Source organism: Peromyscus californicus, unplaced genomic scaffold (genome assembly GCF_007827085.1).
Source record: "Peromyscus californicus insignis strain IS unplaced genomic scaffold, ASM782708v3 Scaffold_16__1_contigs__length_79575227, whole genome shotgun sequence".
NCBI classification, from domain to species: Eukaryota; Metazoa; Chordata; class Mammalia; order Rodentia; family Cricetidae; genus Peromyscus; species Peromyscus californicus.
Window position 1 is genome coordinate 43,297,116 of NW_026294458.1, and position 20,414 is coordinate 43,317,529.

Here is a 20,414-nt window from a genome sequence, read left to right on the forward strand (position 1 = left end):
AATATATATACAATTAAAGAAAATCATTTCCTTCCAGAATCTTTTTCAATTTAGTCCAGAATCTAAGATACGATAAAAGTACCATCATATAACAAGCCATAAAATAATCAAATATATTCTATGATAATGTGCATGTTTTACAAAATTACTTATGTTCAGATAATTATTGGGTACCATTTGAACAAATGTTATGTGAAATTTCCTTCTTTAAGCTCATGAAGTTTGAATCCTTGGTCCCAAGTTTTCTAGGAGTGTTGTGGAACTTTACAAGGGTTTCTTATTTGGAGAAAGTGAGTCATGGAAAGTTTTTATTGAGGGTTATTATCCAGTTCTACCTTGGCCTATCATTCTATGGTTTCCTTATATACCCATATATGAGCTTACTCCCTCCCACTGACCTAACCCCAAGCCATTCTAGCCATTGTGTCCTTCCTTCCATGATGGTAAATCTCAAATCTTTCCTATCTCAAGCCTTTTCAGAACATTATATCATATGATGAGAAAAGAAAATCATGTACAAAAGTATTTTTTTGCTGTGCCTATGGTAATGAAATAGTTTTTGCCTTTAAATATACATAAGTTATTGGAATGCTCACAAATAAATGCATATAAATCCCTGTATGTTCCCCTTTTCTGACAACCAATACATGTGCTATTTTCTTGTGAGCATGCACAAATATTTGAAAATCCTTCTTGCTGCATTATTTATTTTGATTGACTAAACATGTTCATGGAGCAGAGTATGCAATACCCTGTCTGATGGGAGTCACTAATATTAACATACTCTGGTAGACAGTACTAAATATTCTCAATGTTGATGTTAGAAAGAGCATATATGGAGACATCCTATTTAGGGCTGAATGTTCCAAGGAATCTCACTCTCTGCATAATGTCTACCTGTGAGTATCTGTATTTGTTACCATCTGCAGCAGGAGGGAGCTTCTCTGATGATGGCTAAATAATACACTGATCTATGAGTATAGCAGAATATCATTATGAATCAGTTTATCACTATGTTATTATTTTTTCTGGGGTATCTAGTATCTGATTCTTGGTTATCTAAGCAGTGTTGGGTGTGAGTTCCATCTCATGGTGTGGACCTAAGTCAAACCAGCTGTAGCTGGAGTTTTCTCCAGTCCCACTCAGACTCAAATAAACACACAGATGCTTATATTATTTAAACTGTTTGGTCTAATGGCTCAGGCTTCTTATCATCTAGTTCTTATATCTTAAATTAATCCATTTCTATAAACCTATACCTTGCCACATGGCTCGTGGCTTACCCATATCTTTACAAGTTGTTTCTCATGACGGCGGCTAGCAGAGTCTCCTGACTCAGCCTTCCTCTTCCCAGAATTCTCTTCTCTGTTTGTCCCGCCTTTACTTCCTGCCTGACTACTGGCCAATCAGCATTTTATTTATCAATCAATCAGAGTAACACATTCACAGCATCCCCAGCACTTCCCCTTTTCTTTTTTCAAAAGGGTAGGTTTTAACTTTAACATAGTAAAATTACATATAACAAAACAGTTATCAAGCAAGAATTACAGTTATAATATCTAGTCTATTTGTATTTGACAAAATTAAAGAAAATATTCTATCTATCCTATATTTGTGAGTCTAAGGCTTCATATCTAACTTATCTTTTATCATAACTAAGGAAAATTATAACTATCTAGACTTCAACTACATCAAAGCCCTCAGAAGGATATAATATTACCTGAGAAATGGGAGAAGGATGCAACCAATTTTTGGGAGTCTTGCGAGAGTAGACAGAAACAGTTGGTAACCTGGACAAGCATCAAACGTTCCTCTGTAAAGTTGGGGTATCTGTCTTCAGCCACAGGCCTAGAGTCTCTCAGTTACTTCTCTCTGTGTCCTGTAGAATGTCTGGCAGTTTCCTCTGCAAAGCAGGAACTTGAAGGACCATTTTGCCTTGCAAATTTCAGTGGTCACCTTCCTATGGGTCCTGCATGTCCAGCAGATGCAACATTTTGTGAAGCAGCCCAGGCAAGAACAGTTTCTTGTCCAAATGGCTATTTTTGCCAAGAAGAAGATAAACTCCATATAGAGTATCTTCGATGCCCATCTTCCTCTCTGAAGTAAATCAGTGATGCCAGGAGCAGACATGTCTCACTGTCCAGAAAGTCTAAATTTTTAAAACATTTTAAATGCTATATTCTCTAGGTCTTTGTAGTGTTTGAAGATTACCTATCTATCTGAAATGTATCTATGTATACCTAGAAAACTTAACTAAATGGCTATAAGTTTAACTATCATAGAAGACTTATTTACAACCAGCTATTGGTTGGTTACTCCCAGAAGTTTTGTGCCATCAATGCCCTAGAATATCTTACAGACAGGACACCATTGTAGATCAGATGGCTTGGTTGGCTTAGTGTTTATAGTTCTCTGTTGATTGTATGCTGAGTGTTCTCCTCTACCAAAGATGTTAGAATGTAGGGGTGAAGTCTCTACATATGTACCAGCTTGAGTTCTCCATGTTCAGTGAATTATGTAGGAGCTGTTTTCAGCAATGGGGCCTTGCTGGCAGTTTGTGGAGAACATCTTATTGTTTTGCCTGGGTTGTTTGGGAATTCCTGTGGGACCCTTTTGGCAAATAACCCAAGCCTAACACTGGAAGCTTCCTTTGGTGACAAGAGATGGCCAATTGGGACTCTGTCTCTTCCATTATGTGGTGATTTCATTTACATCATCATCATATATGTATACATTTTAGGAAGTTTCTACTATATTAGGTATTCATACTACCCCTCAAATGCTCACTAATTTTTGTTGTCTCTCACAGTATTTCATCCCTCAAACCCTTCTCCCCTTTGTTGTCACTCTTGATCCTCCCCTTCCAGCCTATCTTTCATAATAGAATACCCATAATTATCTATTATGTTTATCTTTCCCTTCATAGCTCAAGGAACCCCATGGGAGAAGAGGCAGAAAGAGTGTAAGGGTTTGGAGGACACAAAGAAAACAGGGACCTCTAAATCAACATGAGCAAAGTTTATATGAATTCAAAGAGTCTGAAGCAGCATGCACAGGACCTACATGGGTCTACACAAGGTCCTCTGCATATATATTATGGCTTCCATTTTAGTGTTTTTATGGGATTCCTGAGTGTGTGAATGAGTGGGTGTCTGATTTTTGTACCATCTTGGGCTCTTTCCTTCTCTTGGTTTGTCTTGTCCAACTTCAGTGTGATAATTTTTGTTTTATCATATTATATTTGATTCTGTTATGTTTTAAAAGGACAAAGTCCTAATTATATGTCAGGAGTTGTAATAATAGTTCATTTTGGTTTTCATCAACGTTTTTTCTTTACCACTGTTGATAACAGTATACATATAAATATGATTATTACCTCATACTATATTACCTTTTAATTAATTTATTCCACTAATGATTTCTTCTTAGAATTATTCTTTTGTATTTTGACACATTCTAAATATATAGCTTCTGGTATGTTTTTTTACAGCCTGAGAGATCTCACTACTAAACTCAACTCAAAATGATAAAGACAGTTGTATTACAAGCAAGACCTGATGGTACTAGATACACTAACAGCACTGCAGGGGTTGGGGGTGGAGGTGGGGGGGTTGAAATCTGCCTAATACTGAACAGTGTTGTGTGATATTTTGTTTGTGTTCTGACAAATAAAGCTTCCCTGGAGATTGGAAGGCAGAGCTAGCCACTAGTTAACCATAGAGGCCAGGTGGTTGTGGCTCATATCTTTAATCCCAGCACTTGGGAGGCAGAGAGAGGAAGTGATAAGGCAGGGCAGACACAGAATCTCAGACCTTTTGGTAGAAGGATCTGGAGAGGTAAGAATTCACTGGTGGCTGCTCTTCTGCTTCTCTGTTCTTTCAGGTTATTACCCCAATATCCGACTTGTGGTTTTTATTGATAAGACTAATTAGGTTCATGCTTCAAAACAGGAATTCTATTTTTGTGTCTTTTAAGATACAATCCCAGACTAATTTTGTAATGCTGGAATTCAGTCAATTCCTACCATAAGAGATCCAGATCTTCTTTTTCACCTGATGGATAGACTGGAAGATAGTTTTGTGGTCCCTTTCTGGCAGAGGCTACACCTCCCAACAACAGGAAGTAATCATATGGAGATGGATCATCATTATTTTGCTTTCCCCAGAGATTCTGAAATTACTCTCAGTTGGGAGCTAAGGGAGGAGGAGAGAGTGGAGTGAGGTCTGGAAGACTTTCCCACAGGCTGCAAGTTAGTATATTAGAAAAACCCACAGGCAAAAAGAAAGACTGCAAACCCCCAAGCTGAGGCCTATCATTACTGGTCAGAGCCACAGGTTCTGAGATTACAAAGTGTTTGAAGATGACTAAAAGGCACACCTTTGAGTACAGATTTAAGATGCTTATGAGATATGTGGTGCATGAAGTTATATAAAGAACTATATGCAATGGATAGAACATGTATTTATTTGAAAGCCTGTGCTGTACGAATGACCCCCACACCCTATAAAATGCAACACAAAAGCTCCAATTTGTTCAGCATTCTGTTTGAACTACTATACTCTTTTTTTTTTTACTACAGCCCCCTTTTGGTAATATAGACTCTTAATAAACTGTGTCTCTTTCCACTTCTGAAAAAATCAAAAGACAATAAGATAGAGAAAGTGCATGAAGCTGGAAGTGAAAAATGGCAGGAACTGGAGGGTTGACAGTAGAGAGGGGATTATATCAAAACATGTTATGAAATGTACAATAAAAATTAACCAAAACTGTTCATCTCACTAAAGGTCACATTCTCCATGAAGCTGAACATCTCCTTGCTTGCTGGCTACAATCATAACATTTCACACCTTATGCAACAGACATGATATTACCTCGTTTTCAATTCTAGCCAAATATGTAGGAAAAAAAAACCCAACACTGATTACCACTTCCTATGTAGCTAGGTTGTCACATTTATCATCAACCAGTTATGTTCATATATTTTAGATCAATGATTCAAAATGAAGCAATCTGTGGATATTCAAGTTGCTTCCAGTTTTTCTGCACAAATGTCTTGGGTTTTGCATAATAGTTACAGGACTCTGTAATGATGTCATTAATCACCTGTTCTTTCAAATGTTTCCTCTTGTCCTCCCTCTCATAAAAAGCAATTCTTTGAAATCAGTCTTTGAAGGGCCATGACTGGCAGAGATGAATAGGATACTTAATTGTACTGGCACATGCCAGAAACTATTCTCCTGGTAAAATCACTCCATGTGAAACTTCTTATTCAGTGGCATTCTGCAGATAATAAGGAGTGTCCCAAATCACACATTGCTGTCCGTGCCTGCTGTCACAGCCATGCTCTCCACTCCGTAAAAGGTTAGTCTGGTTTGTTTCCAAAGTCTGTGTGCATATTCACTGTAACTGAAAACTTCTGCCTTTCCTTCTGCTTTTGTTTATTCTTTCCTTTAACTTAAGAGTGAAAAACATGCTCTACAAATATTGAACTTTCAACAGTTCCCAGTTCTAAATGAGATTCAACAAGGTGAGGCTGTCTAACGGAGTTTGCAGTAATCTCAAGCTAAGAATAGTAAAAAAAGAAAAAAAAGGGTACTTTTACCCTGAATAGTTGTCACCTCAGATAAAGGAAAGAAATCATAAAACAGAAAAAAATCAAAATTCTTTCAATGATATTCTTATAATTTTAGTTACTATACACACATGTGTGTAATTATATTTGCAGCAGTATAAGTAACTGGAATAAAATAATGGCCATAAAAGAATAACATTTAATCATATATTTATTTAAAGTAAGGAGGTAGTAGCTTTTACATTTGTTTCCAAATTACATATTCAATTTCTACCCTCAGTAATATTTTGGAGCACAGTCCACTCTAATTTGCATAGTAATCCCATTGAATTAGAAGCTTCCTTTTCATTAGTCTAATGACTTCAAACTATTAGCCACAGCTAAGATAAATTGTAACTTGCCATTTCTTGCTTACGTTGAGGCGCATAAGAGAAATAATGATCCCAATTACAAATAAAAGATGGATGGGTTATTAAATAGCAAAACTAAATATTTTGTTTACACTTATTGTGCCTGAGTAATTAATAAAGGCTCCACTTCAATGTCAGAAGGAGCTGGCTTGGAGAATAATCTATTTTATTTTCCCATGATATCTGGAAGAGAGTAAGAAAAAAATATCACAGGAAAACACCTGCAAGATCACCAGGATTTAATGGAAAATCATTACACATTTTCATCAATTCCTAAACTTTTTACAAACTATGTGAAAGACAATGGAGCACATATCTAAATTGCAAGGAAAGATTGTTTCCTGATCTTAGAAATGAATGCACAAATATCCAAAATCCCTCATTTCTTTATTCTTCTTTGTGTTTTATTTCATCGTGTTACTCCAGATTTCATGAAGGCAGAATCATTCATGACAGCAGGTCCACTGCTTATGATGAAAAACTGAATGACTGAAGACAGGGAAATACTATCTTACAAATTCATAAGCACATAACTATGTCATATTTTCATATAATGTTTCTATGCTTAACTCTCCACCTGTTTCCAAATACTCCTTTGTGAAGGTTTACTTATCATATCAGACATTAACCTTGAAGAAACAGACACTGAATAAAAATCATCAACCCCATATTGAACAGCTTATATCTCTCCTTACTACATTGCTATCTTAAAATATGAATGTAAACTATAAACAGATGTTGCTGGGAAGATGGATATGTTGACATGTGAAAGGATCTATGTCCCAGAAATCTTCATTTCCACTTAATATCTGAAAGTGAGACCTTATTTTGAAACACAGACCGTATAAGTGTGGCTGAATTAAGGTCCTACTGAGTTAAAGTATGAGCTGAGTCCTATCACTAAGTCATACCATTGCCTTGTGATGACAGAGATACAGTCAGAGGGAAGAAGGCCATGGAAAGATACAGGGGAAAAAATGGAGAAGTGGGAGGAGAATTACTCAGAGCACCAATTTTTTTTCTGAGTCTTGAGTAGAAGCTTGGCCTTGGTCATACTGTAGTTTCAGAGATTCTGCCTCTAGAACCCTGAGACAATTAATTCCTGTTGTTGTAAGACAACTACTCAACAAGTATCTGTAATTTGTCATATTAACCCTTGGAATCTAACATATTTCATAATGTGGATTATGGTAGTTCCTGACTAGGTTTTTACTTCATTCATCACAAATAATTAAAAATACATATAAATTATATTTTTTATGCTTATATACAAATATTTATTGATCAGTCCTATTACTTATGGAATTCACAAATAGATGACAAGGGCAATAAAGGAGTCATTTAAAATTTTATGTGGCAATAGTAACCCTGCAATTGGGAACAAAGGTGGTTAGGTTGAAGCACAAAGGAAGGTACAAGAGTGTAATTTTAAGAATCCCTCTCAAAGACCTCTATATGTTGAAAACTTAGTGTTTATCCTGTAACACTGAAAGAAGATAAGAAACTTTTAGGAAGTGAATATAAAATAGTTCGATCCCCAGGGATACACTCTTGAAGGGGATACTGGGATGCTATCTCATCATATTTCCTTGCTTCCTAGAGGTCCTGAAGTGAGATATCACTATATCATGCAACCCACCATGATTCAGTGCTTCATTCCAAGACCAAAAGCAATAACAGATCAGCAAATTAGGGACTGCAAGATCTAAAACCATGGCCCAAACTTAATTTTGATTCTTTCTTGATTGATTTTGAAGGATTTTTTTTTTTACAGGAACAACATAAGGAAAGGAGTGATGAACTGTGAAGCAATCCTTCACTGTTCTGTATGCTAAAATAGGTTTTGCTAATCTCAGCTGTAATTCTCCTACTTTCTCCAAATTTCTCCATAGAAATTTGCCTTTTATCTTTAGCATATCGTCCAGTGCTTAATCACAATTTGAAAACATAAAATAATTATTTCTATAGAATTGTTATTTTTTAAGTTTAAATAATAAACATTTGAAAATAAACTTCATATTTGTCCCATGACTTGGATTGGTACCTCCCATAGTTATATTTGCTAAGAGCTTGGTACCTATGGAGGTCCCACTGGAAAATGTTTATGAATTTTATAATCAAGACCTCATGGGTGGGATTCTTAATTCTCTGGGAGCACATACTCAGAGAAGATTGTGGTGGAGGCTTGGTACTATTCTTTTCTTAAGTCTTAGTACATGACATAAATTACTTGCTCCATGATTTTCTCTCTAATATTGACCTCTGATGCTCCTATAGTAGCACACAAGAAGAAATAAAATAAAGGAAGAAGAAAGAAAGAAAGAAAGATGGAAAGAAAGAAAAAAAGGAAACAAAGAAAGGAGCTGTAAAATCATAAACTAAAACGTCCAGAACTGTGAACTAATCAATCTTTTCTCTTTTTAAGTGAATTGCCTTAGGCATTTTAATATAGTAATATAAAGCTAAGTAATACAATTTGTAAAAAGGGCATTTTATTTCCAGGCATTGTTCCATTTAATGGTTCAATTTCAAATGTACATTATTACTTTCAATAGACATTTTCCATCTTTAGCAATATTTACCACAAAGTAAATTAACTTTAGCAATATTGATATATTAAAATCCAAGTAAAACAAAATCAAAATTTTCACTTTAAAGTTTGAGATACAGTGCATCCCTCATGTTCAGCTATTTGTGGACAAAGGAAAAAGTGATCAATCAAGATTTATTGTGAACATGTCTATGAAATAATCCATAATATATCAGCACACTCAGAGATAAGTATAAACTCCGAAATCCACTTGAGAAGAATTATTTAAGAAAGAAGTCACTAGTCTTCAGCAGAATTGTACAGAGTGCCAGTTGCCAAATAAGTGAGTATAAAGGAGGTTACTGATATAGACATATTAGGTCTTACATTTTCACATAGCATGTTTTTATCATATCTGCCCCCTATTCCTCTCTTATATACCCTCTTCCTTACCCATAAACTCTGTATCCTCTTTTATTCTACCCATTCAGCCCAATTTGTGAGCCCATAAAGTCTTCTTAGATATGCAACCGTCCACTGGAATATGGCCAACTTACCTGGGGCTACACTCTAAGAGAAAACTGACTTTCCCTTTCCCGGTGGCTATAAATGGCCTATAGCTCCTAGGTTAGGTGTGGGACTTCATGTACATGCTCCTTATTCATGCAATGATACCAGGTAGACTGAGCTTTCCCAGATGTATTCCGTGCAAACGGAACTAAGAAACAAGTAAGGGTAGGTATCTTACTATCTGAAAGAACAGCTCAGTGAATTACATTTTAACTTCAGTTATCTCCCCCGCCCCTACATTTTGTTCTGTCTCTACTTGTAGCTTCATTGGCGTTCCAGTTGATATCTGTTAATGTCAGAACATTGTGGGATAACTTTAGCTTGACACAGAAAGACCAAACTGCGGACAAATGTTTTGTGAGGACATTGAGTTCAAGTTTATGCATTTCTCAACAGAGAGTAAGTGCCTGATCAGAAGGGGAAAACCAAGAGGAAGATGTGTAAAGATACATTTATAGTTAGCATCCTCTCTGCTTCTGAAGTGAAAGTCTTTATTCAGAAGCAAAGGGGGGGAGATTATATCTGTTGGTTTTATAAAGTATAATAAGATTCCAAAATCTACCAGGTCTCTTGAAAAGCTAAGCCACTGGGTAGAAAATCTTGTGGGTTGAATATAAAATGTCCCAAGGGCTCATGAGCTGAAGAAGTTAAGATGCAATTGCACACTAACTTCATCAAGGGGTGAATCCATTTATAAATTTGCACATGAATGGGTTATTAGGAGTTGAGGCTCATTCGAGGAAGTGACTTAATGGAGCATGTCTTTAAAGAGTTCATCTTTAACCTGGACCCCTCCTGTCTTCTCCTCTGTCTCCTTCCTATTCCTCACTGTCACAGATGAGCAACTGTCCTTTCCCATGGCCTTCTGCCATGAAGTTTCTGTCTTCCCATTGACTCAGAAACAATGAGTAGGTTGACCATGAACAGAATCTGATATTAGACCAAAATAAATCATTTGATGGCTTTTCCCTCTGGCACTTTTGAATATTAGAGCAATCTGGCCAAGAAATTTAACCAGAATTTTGTCCTTCTAGAACACAAACACCAAGATCACTGTACGGCTTCAAATTTATTGACAAATGTTATATGTGTCTTTTTTTTCTTTCATTTTTCTTTATTAAGAAATTTTTTACTCACTCCACATACTATCCACAGATCCCCCTCCTCCCTCCTCCCACCCCCAGCCCTCTTTCCCAAGTCACCCCGCATCCCCACATCCCCTAAATTGAAGTCCCCCAAGGGGAGTCAGCAGAGTCCAGCACATATGTGTGTTTAAGGTTCACCAAAAATAGGTAACTGGTATCTGAAAAAAATCAATACTTATACTTAAAAAAAATTTTGCTAGCCTGGTGGTGGTGGCATACACTTTTAATCCCAGCACACAGGAGGTAGAGGTAGGCGGATCTCTGTGAGTTCAAGGCCAGCCTGTCTATAGAGCAAGTTCCAGGACAGGCTCCAAAACTACAGAGAAACCCTGTCTCAAAAAAAAAAAATACTATCAATATGAGGGCATTTGAAGAGATCATATCAGAGAATTATAATTAAATATATTTCTAAAAGTATAATAGATGTTGATTATAATACAACTGAAACATATTTTCATAATGGTATTTTTTATAAAAAGCTGTAATGATTTGGGGGAAATAGACATTCTATTCTAGTAATTATTTAATAACTAAAGGCAGGATTGCTAGTATAATTAACAATTATTCTGGGACAATAGAAATAATCTAGTGCTGCTCTAAGCAAATTATTATTGATAATCACTCAATTAGTATAATGTATCAATACAAGAAATAAAAATAACTGTAGTTTGATGGTTATATGTGTCTCTTCCCATATATATGGAAAAAGCTTAGAGTTTTATTTAGTAGAAATCCTTTCTAGTGTGTGTTTCAAAGCATTACAATTAAGGCAAGCACACAATTTAATTAAATTCATAACTTAAATTTGATTCCCAAAATAAAAATTAATATTACTTTTCCAAAACATTGTGCTCAGTTTATAAAAACCTTCAAAGGAAATGCATGTGTATGTGTACATGTATGCAAACATGCTGACCTTGTTTATTTATCTACTAGAAAAGCTTCTTTAATTTTATTTTTGTATATATGCGTCTTAATTATAGGAGTGATGAAGCATTGTATATATTAGCCAACAGGTTTTGCTTTACTGAATGAAAAGAAAATAAATCATTTTAGGAACCTACATTGCTTACTATGGTATATTATCTCAAAACATTAATTACATGGGGTGCATATTATAAAAAACCCTATTCAACATTTAATGCTGACCTATGCTTTTAAAAACTTTGTCCTTTAATCTAAATTCTCTACAAAATACAGTTCATCCATAAACCATTTAAGATCCATATGTTCTACCTTTTATTATCATCTCAATAACATGGTGCAGGATTAATAACCAACTGGGATTAATATTTCCCAGATGGGATTCAGCTCATCAACCACTCTAAACTGGTCATTAATTCTCCAAACTGTATTATGTCTTGATTGCTGTTGCTTAAAAACCTTTCAAGCTTTTTTTAAATAGTCCTTTTATTTCATAAGTAAATAACTTTCTTTCTGTCTTTGAACATGAATTTAATGAGAAAATTGGTAATAGGAAAATGAATCAGATTAGATAAAATGCAGAATTGGAAGCCAATTTTCAAACCTTTCTACCTATATGAAAAATTTTTGAAAAAGAACACACTTAAATGTTTATTAAAAGTCTGTCTTTCTCCCCATAGATGACTTCTGTACAGTAAGTTCTGGACTCTTTCAATTTTAATTATATTTGCCAAATATAATCTCCAACCAGTATATTATCTAAAATATTGCCAGATGTGCACCTATTTATCTATTCAAGCAACTTTTATTGCACTTCTGCTGTACTATGCTCACTGTCTTACTTAACTCTCCATACTTTCAAAACAATCAGTTCTTTACACTAAAAATTCACTATACACTTCAACAGAGTGAGTCAAACCCTATGATAGGCATTCAGTTTTGTACATTTCTGAAATAGTATTTCCTAATTTAATTTTTAGTAGTACCAGTTTTCCAGAAAAGGGTAAGATTCTTTACAGTATTTAATTCCAGACCAGAAGAAGAGCAATCTGATAACCAGAGACAACAGTAGGCACAAGAAACAAGGCACACGTTTCTGGAAAAGCTGGAAAGTACAGCTGACTAAAGCTCAAGGTGTGTCAGATGATGAATGGAGAGTGGCAGATAATGGCTACAGGTTAATAAGAGGAGAAAACCTTCACAGGGTAGAGACATGGATGTGATAAGACACACACTGAAGCCGTGCTTGAATGACTGAGGGGAGAAGCTGGAGAGAGAGACTCAATGTTGTTGAATACATTATGGAGAATCACAAGATAAATAACAAGGAGTTAAACCAATGATGGAGTGACAGATGAAACTGCTGACAGATCCTGGCTGAAAAACCTCTGGGAAGTACAATCTTCAGGGTATACTACCTGCCTGTAGAGTAGAAGAATGAGTTGATTACCAGACAGTAACCAATTAATTGCATTTAAACATCCCCCTATATATGTTAACTGATCTTAAATCTTTACTATTAATTTCCTAAAGTATTCATGTGGCCTCACTGGGATTTAGACATAGACATCTTTATAAATGAAAACATATGTGTTTAAATGATTCTGGTTAAAATTGCTTTTAACCTACTGAAACAAAGAAACAGCAACAATGACAAAAATTAAACACCCCAGCCTCTTAGCAGAGCCTTCACAACACAAGAATTAAAATAATTTCTAAAATAAAACCAGGAGTCCATAAACCAAACTTAGAAGTAATAATGAAAAAAATAATATATTATGTAATCAAGGACTTACTTTAAAGATGTTAATACCTTTTAAAAAATAAATATGTATGAGAAGACATTATTAATTCTGTATGTTAAAAAAAGCAGATCCACTAAAAAGAATATTCCATACATACTTCCTTTTAGGTGCTCAAAGAATATGAAAGCAATCACTTACTCACAGATAATAAACATTTCACTTTTTATTTTAAAAAGCACTATAACCTGCTTTTGCATTATTTCCCATCCTTAGCGCAAAATTAATTTCACCTAGTCATACATATGCTCTTTGAGTTAATGAAAAAATTAGACAGCAATCAATTTCCTTTGTCCAGATGCTATTTGGAATAGGTGTTATGAGATAGTGGGTAGAGAAGTGACAGGAATCATAGTTGTATATCTATTAACTATTTAAATTTTAATGGCCCGTAATAAACTATATAAATTCATTAATCTGTTTTCCCATACTTTCTGCATACAGGGAGGTCATTTCTCTAACTCACTGCATGAACAGATGACAGGAAGCCAGCAGCTTGCCTTAATTCATGGTCCTGTGGACTGTTAAAGAAGATTGTAGGGGTTGAGCTTTTTCTCCCTGTCCTGGTCTGCTTCAAAAATAGCTCCAGTGCTCCATTTGTCATTATTATCATGAGCTCTATGATTACAAACCACTGTTAGCCTTATAACATGCATTTACAATCTAGCCATCTGAGGTAAGGGAAATCAGCTTCTTAAAATTGACATACATGTATACATTTACAAATTGCAGTTATTATTCAGTGTACATGCATATTGTTTAACAATAAAATTATGGAATTTATTCAAGAATACATAATATTTGATCAAGAGGTTTAGTGTGGTGAGTGAAGTCCAGAGTGAATGTGCTGTGGACATGGGCATGGCCATGTCGAGGACCAGCACCTCATGCATAGAAGTGACAAAGCCTTCCTTCAGTGAGGCACAGAGGAATGACAAAGACTTTCTCTAGTCTGAGTAAACGTCTGCAATGTCTATATTGTGTTAAAAAATGTCCACTATAGGTTCCTTCCCCCAGATCATTATATCCTGAAGACTGCTCCCCTATACAGATGCTCTTACTATGATTAAACCTGCCTATTGGGTCAGCAGAACATGAGCTATGGTGAAGAATCTGACTTCACGCTGCCTAAGTTCTGAAGATTGGAGAGAAGTTGAGGTTGAAAGTAATGGACAAACATGTTCGCTGGAGGAAATTTCAAGCAGCAGAACATTCAAGCAGTGTAATAGTTTCTATGAATATCTCCTATTCAGGTCTGCAGTGATAGAGATTAAACAGTGAAGCAGAAAGTTGTGAGAAATGTTCAGTTTGTAAAGAAAAACTTTACAGCCTAGATATAAAGTTACAGAAAGGCAAGATTAAAAGTAGCTGTGGTTGTTAAAAAGAATTGTTAACATGGAAGATGGTGCTCTGTAATGGGAACACAGGAAAAGATCCAGGAGAGTTGAGAGATCCATCCATGGGTGGCCCAATCTTTTGAAAATACAATTTCACTCAAAGGAGATATTTTTCAATAGAAAATATCTTTAGAGAATGTCCTGGCTGCTTTTATTCTTTTTTTTTTTTTTCTGTTGTTGCCAACTTGAGTCACTTGGGAAGAGGGTAGTTCACTTGGGAAAATGCCAGTGACTCTAACAGATGGATATGTTGGCATGTCTGTAAGACGTTTTCTTAGATTATTGGTTGATATGGGAGTTCCCAGTCTACTGTGAGTAGTGCCACCCCTGGATAGATAATTAATCCTAAATTGTATAAAAAATCTGGTTGAGCAAGTTATGGAGAACAAGTCAGTAAGCAGAGTTCATCCATGGCCTCTGTTTCAGTTTCTGCCTTGAGTTCTTGCCCTGAATTCCATCAGTGACGGAGTGCGACCTGAGACTTATAAATGAAATAAGCCTTTCTTTCTCAAGTTGCATTTAGTCATAGTGTTTACCAATATAGTGGAAAACATAACTAAAATAAAGGGATTTCTTGCTTGAAAATAAGTGCCTAAAAATTTATTTCCCTAGGATCAGTCTGAAAGGCAGGCAGAGATTGATACAACTGTATTCAGTGGGTGCCAGGCTACATCTTGATCTGACAGCAGGACTTGGTAGCATAACTGACAATATACTAGTTTTGCAAGCTTGTGAGATGCAAGACTATGTTTGTCATGGAAGAGTCAAAGGTTCTACAAGAAGGCTTTGGAAGGCTGTGGTATGAAGCTATGATGATGAATCCTAAGATGAAGCAGAAATTGCTGCAGGATGCCTTTCTGTATGCTATGAATATGTGTTGCTCTGATTGGTTGATAAATAAAGCTGCATTGGCCTATGGCAAGGCAGATTAGAGGCAGGCAGAAAATTGAAGCAGATAGAGAGGAAGGAGAAAAGAGATAGAGAAGCACCGCCAGCCACTGCTAGGAGAAGCAAGACGTGAAAGTACTGGTAAGCCACGTCCACATGGCAACTTATAGATTAATAGAAATGGTTAAGTTATAGGAACTAGCTAGCAAGGATCCTGAGTCATTAGGCCATGGAGTTTATAAGTAATATAAACCTCTGTGTGTTTACTTGTCTGAGTGGCTGCAGGGCGGCTGGGACAAGAAAAACTTCCAGCTACAAGAGATGCCAACAGGTGGGATATACCAGATCCAAGAGATGGTCACTGAGGAAAGCTGAAGGCACTGAGTGGATCTGGCTTAAGACAGAGGCTATGTATGCTTCAAGCAGAAATGATAGGAAAGCAGCACTACTGGAGCCCACATAATTTCATTACAAGCCCTAGATACTGGAAATTTACCTGTACCTTTGATATTTCTGCTGCTGGGTTTCATTATTGATTTGGTTAGCTATTAACATGCTATGTTGCATTCCCTCTTTATAGAATAGGAATTTTTACTTGGTGCCATTTTATACTAGAACTATTTAATTTATTTGAAAGAGTTCCCTGTAAAGAGGCTGTCTTGAGTCTCAGAAGACTTAGACTTTTAAACATTGTAGGAAATGTTAAAACCAACAAACAAAAACCTTTGGTTTTTCTTTAAAAAAATAAACTGGACTGAATGAATTTTGCAATATGAGATTAACATGAGACTCTGGGACAATGATTGGAAACTTAGGGCTTACTAGTTATATGGTTGAATGTTCAGTTGAGAGGAGGTGAAGTTGTTATTGATAATAATGACTGTCAAAGTGAATTGATATAGAATCACTTAAGAAGATAAGCATCTGGGCTTGGCAATGAGTGACCTATTAGATTGGTTTAATTGATATGAAAAGCACCACTCAAATGTGGGTAGGGTTCTGGATTAAATGAAGTGGAGAAAGGGAGCATGGACACTAGGTTTTATCTTTCTCTTATCCTGCAAAGTAATCTTGGACCTCCACACAAGCACTGTGATACATTTGGGTATGTGCACACTAATACACACATACTTGCACATGCACTAGCTTGCACACACATGTTCACACTTTACACATATACACAAGTAGATTAATGTAAAAAAAAAACAATAAAGGTATTTTCAGTTAAAAATCAAGGTAATTAGTGATCACTTACCTTATAAAAAAGATTAAAATTCTTTTTTTAATGAACATTTTTTTATTCATTTTACATACCAAGAGATCCCCCTCTTCCCTCCTCCTGCCCTTCCAGCCTCCCCTTCCCAACCACCCCCAATTCCCTCTACAAGAAGGTAAGGACTCCCATGGGGAGGTACATTTAGTAGAGGCAAGTCCAAGTCCCTCCCCCTGTCTCAAGGCTGTGTGAGGTGTCCCATCATGAAAGAAGAAAATTTATATGTAAGAATCTTTTGAGATATATAGAGGGAGAAAGGTTAGAAAACTACAACCTTTGACACCACCCTAGTCAGAAATCATCTACTTTGCATCACTATCCTGCTTTTCTCCTGGCCAAAGGGCACACAGAGGGATTTCCAGTCAATAAATGGCTCAGTTGGAGCTGCCATGCACTTTAAGGGAACAAGCTCTTGAAAGCAGTGGGCAAAGGAATAAAGATCCGCTTCAAATAGTGTTCTACCAGTTTTCAAAAAAAAAAAAATAAATTACACGAAAATCTTGTATGTTTAACATGGTTTTCAAAAAGAACACTCAATTGTAACATAAAGAGGCCTTTCCCTTGTAGAATGCATTTTCACGGAAATAAGGAAGAGTTTGCCTGGGTAGTGACAATGGAGAAAAACTGGTGGGCTGACCAACCCAACTACCACCCAGGCCAAGAACCAGGGCTATGAGTTGGCCTACCCCTACATCCCACAGATCCACTGAATCTGTGAACTGTTGGAGCATGTGAAGGGGATGAACCTACAGATCCAAAGCTGTAAGACCTCTATGACACAAAGCAACAGCAGGATATCCAAAAGGAGCCCCAGGGAGCCCATTATCGGTGGTGTAGTAGAAACTAGAGGTCTGGAGCCAGACCAATGACTCCTGGTAATGAACACTTGCAAGAAAAGATGAACAGACTAGAGGGTAAATTCTGGGTCTTAACATTACAGCTTCTAAAACAAGATTCTTGCACTTTTTTGTTGTTGTTTTGTTTTTGGTTTTTCTTTTAAATTTGTTTTTGATTTGGGAGAGAATTTGCAAGTGCAGAGGGTGGGTGTGAGGGGACAGCGAGATAAGTCGGATCTGAATGTATGATGTGAAATCACAAAGAAAAAAAGTTACTAAAAAAAAGAATGCCTAGGGATGTGGAAAGAGAAAGAGGAAAGAGGAGCATATAAAAGAAGGAGCAATGCAAGAGATAATATAAAAATTTGAAAGTCAAAAAAACAAAGAGGAAAACAAACACAATCATATTTTCTCTCCATATATCTCAACTTTCCCTTTTTCCTTCCTAAAAAAATTGCTTCAAGATACAATGATTTGAATAACTGTCCTCTAGACTTATGTTGTTGGTAACTTCAATCCATGAACTTTTACGGAACTGTTATTAGAACAATATCTCATATCTATTTTGGTTTTAAGGCATATATATGTATATATATACATACATATATATGATGTGTTATACAGATGTGCTGAATGAACTAGTTGAAATGTAAAGTCCATAGATACTATGAGATTTGAGGTAACAAGAATGAGTACTCATACCTTTTTGACAAACACACTTCGAAAATCTAATAATCAGCATGCTATTTTTCAAGTAGTTCATATGCAGTGCAGAAATACATCCATAACTTTATATTTCACTCAGATTTAAGAAAATATCCACTCTTACTTCCAGCTTACTTGTTTAATATAGCACTGCAATGATTACATATTATTTTTAGTGCTAATAAAATTGGCTTATGATGCAAAGGTAATTCTAGATTAAAACAAAAACAAGCAACCTGTATAATACCAAGTGTTCCAGTTTTTACTTATTCAAAATATGTAGTTATTGCAATGTCAATCAATCATAATAATATGATTTTTGAGGTCCTTACATTCCTTAAATATTCCATCCCCACAATAATCTATGGTAATGTATACTATTAATGCTTTCTACTCTTTGTTTGTATGGAGATTAACCTCTCATAGCTATAAAATATAATATATGGGATAATGAGATGCCTCAGCTAGCAAAGGTGCTTGTTGCCAAGCATAGGGACTCAGTTTGATCATTGGAATTTACATAGTGGAATGAGATAACAATAACCGTATGTTGTTCTTTGTTGTCCATAAGTCAGCCATGAAACACACACACACACACACACACACACACACACACACACACACATACACACACACAGATGCAATAAAATGTCACTGGAGCACTACAATTAGTGAAATATATATTTGCAAAATTTATCTATTCATTCACTAAACTGAATGCAACTTTTTGAAGTGTAAAATACTATAACTGAAATTAACATGCTGGACATTTACAACACCACCACATACGTTGTGGAGTTTCTTGGAGTAAAACATTAAAATAGCAGCTTGGAAAATAGTAAAACTTCACATTAACTTTTAAAGAAAGAAATTATCAATAAAGTTCTTATTTTCAGAGTTCAACAAATATATAGTTTTAGAAGATAACACTGCATTATAAAATGATTCAAAATGCAGTAGTAAGGTGTTAGGTTTTGATGTTATTATACAAATGCAGATGTCACAGTAACTTAACAAAACTATTGGTAGATGTTTCATTATCTCTTCTAACACATTCAGTTTTTGACTCTTCATGGTAAACAATAATACTAGAAAACTGTGATATCTAACTTATAAACCATAGGCCCATATACCCAGTTTAATTAGAATTTATAACTACAAATGTCTTATAAATGGCATTAACTACTAGGCTCACTTGCAGCTGTTATTTAGATATGAAAACACAAGTTGTTATTTTTCTATCTACTAACTAACTTGGTTAATTTGGAGTCAGTTTGACCAGGATTTAAAAAAAAATGAGAAAACTTTCTCCTGTGTATATGAGGATGTTTTCTGGAAGAGGTTAATATTTGAATGAGTGAAAAGACCCCCTTTTCTGAAAGTGGGAGCCCCACAAAGCACAGAACTAGAAGGATGAATTCACGGGCTAGGATAAGCTTGGATGGTTGTATTTCTTCCTCCATCCTCAGTCACTGTGTCTCATGGAACCTTTTGACTTGACAGCTTATATGGATGAATATTTTCTCAGGCATTGTATTTAGAAGTTTGACTTGAGAGTGAGACATTGTCTCCTTGGATTATCCGGCTTTTAGAAGTGAATTCCACTGCTGCCTTTCTTATACTACATTCATATAATTTTGACTCCTGGAGCTCCACCTGGGGCCTAGCCGGGGATCTCTGCATCCAGTTCCCTCAGTTATTGGATGAGGTTTTTAGCATGATAATTAGGGTGTTGGTCTGGTGATAGGCTATCCTATCACCAGAGTAGGTCAGTTTGGGCTTTCTCTCAGCCATTGCCAGTAGTCTATTGTGGAGGTATCTTTGTGGATTTCTGTGGACCTCTCTAGCACTTTGCTTCTTCCTATTCTCATGAGGTCTTCATTTATCATGGTCTCTTATTCCTTGTTCTCCCTCTCTGTTCTTGATCCAGATTGAAAACTTAAGCACAATAGCATTTTGCAATTTCAAGCATAAATTAGTATTTTATGGAAATATTGTTATGAGATTATATGTTATATAATTATCAGTTTATACAGTGAATTTTAGATTATTAGTAAGAAATCTAACTCAATAAACTCACATTTATTAATGAATTTTATGGATATAAAATAATAAATATAAACTCATAATATCTAAATTTTTTTTTCAGAAACTTGTGGTGACAATTCTATTAGAATAAAATGAAAACTTTAACTATGAAATTACAAATTGATTATAAAACAAATGACAAGAGCCGATTGAAAAAAGACTTACTCTGCATAATTCTTTTAGTTTTAAGAGCAAGAGTTTAGTAACATTAGATATAATGTATCTATTTCTGTGAAATATGCTAGACACAAAAATACATCCCAAGGTAAATTTT

The 20,414-nt window shown here is 35.6% G+C and overlaps 1 protein-coding gene across 4 annotated transcripts in view; it reads right to left on the reverse strand.

The window, feature by feature from the left end:
• Positions 1 to 20,414, reverse strand: part of Epha6 (EPH receptor A6) — a 935,524-nt gene that overhangs the window by 842,446 nt on the left and 72,664 nt on the right. The gene's annotated exons all lie outside the window — the stretch shown is intronic.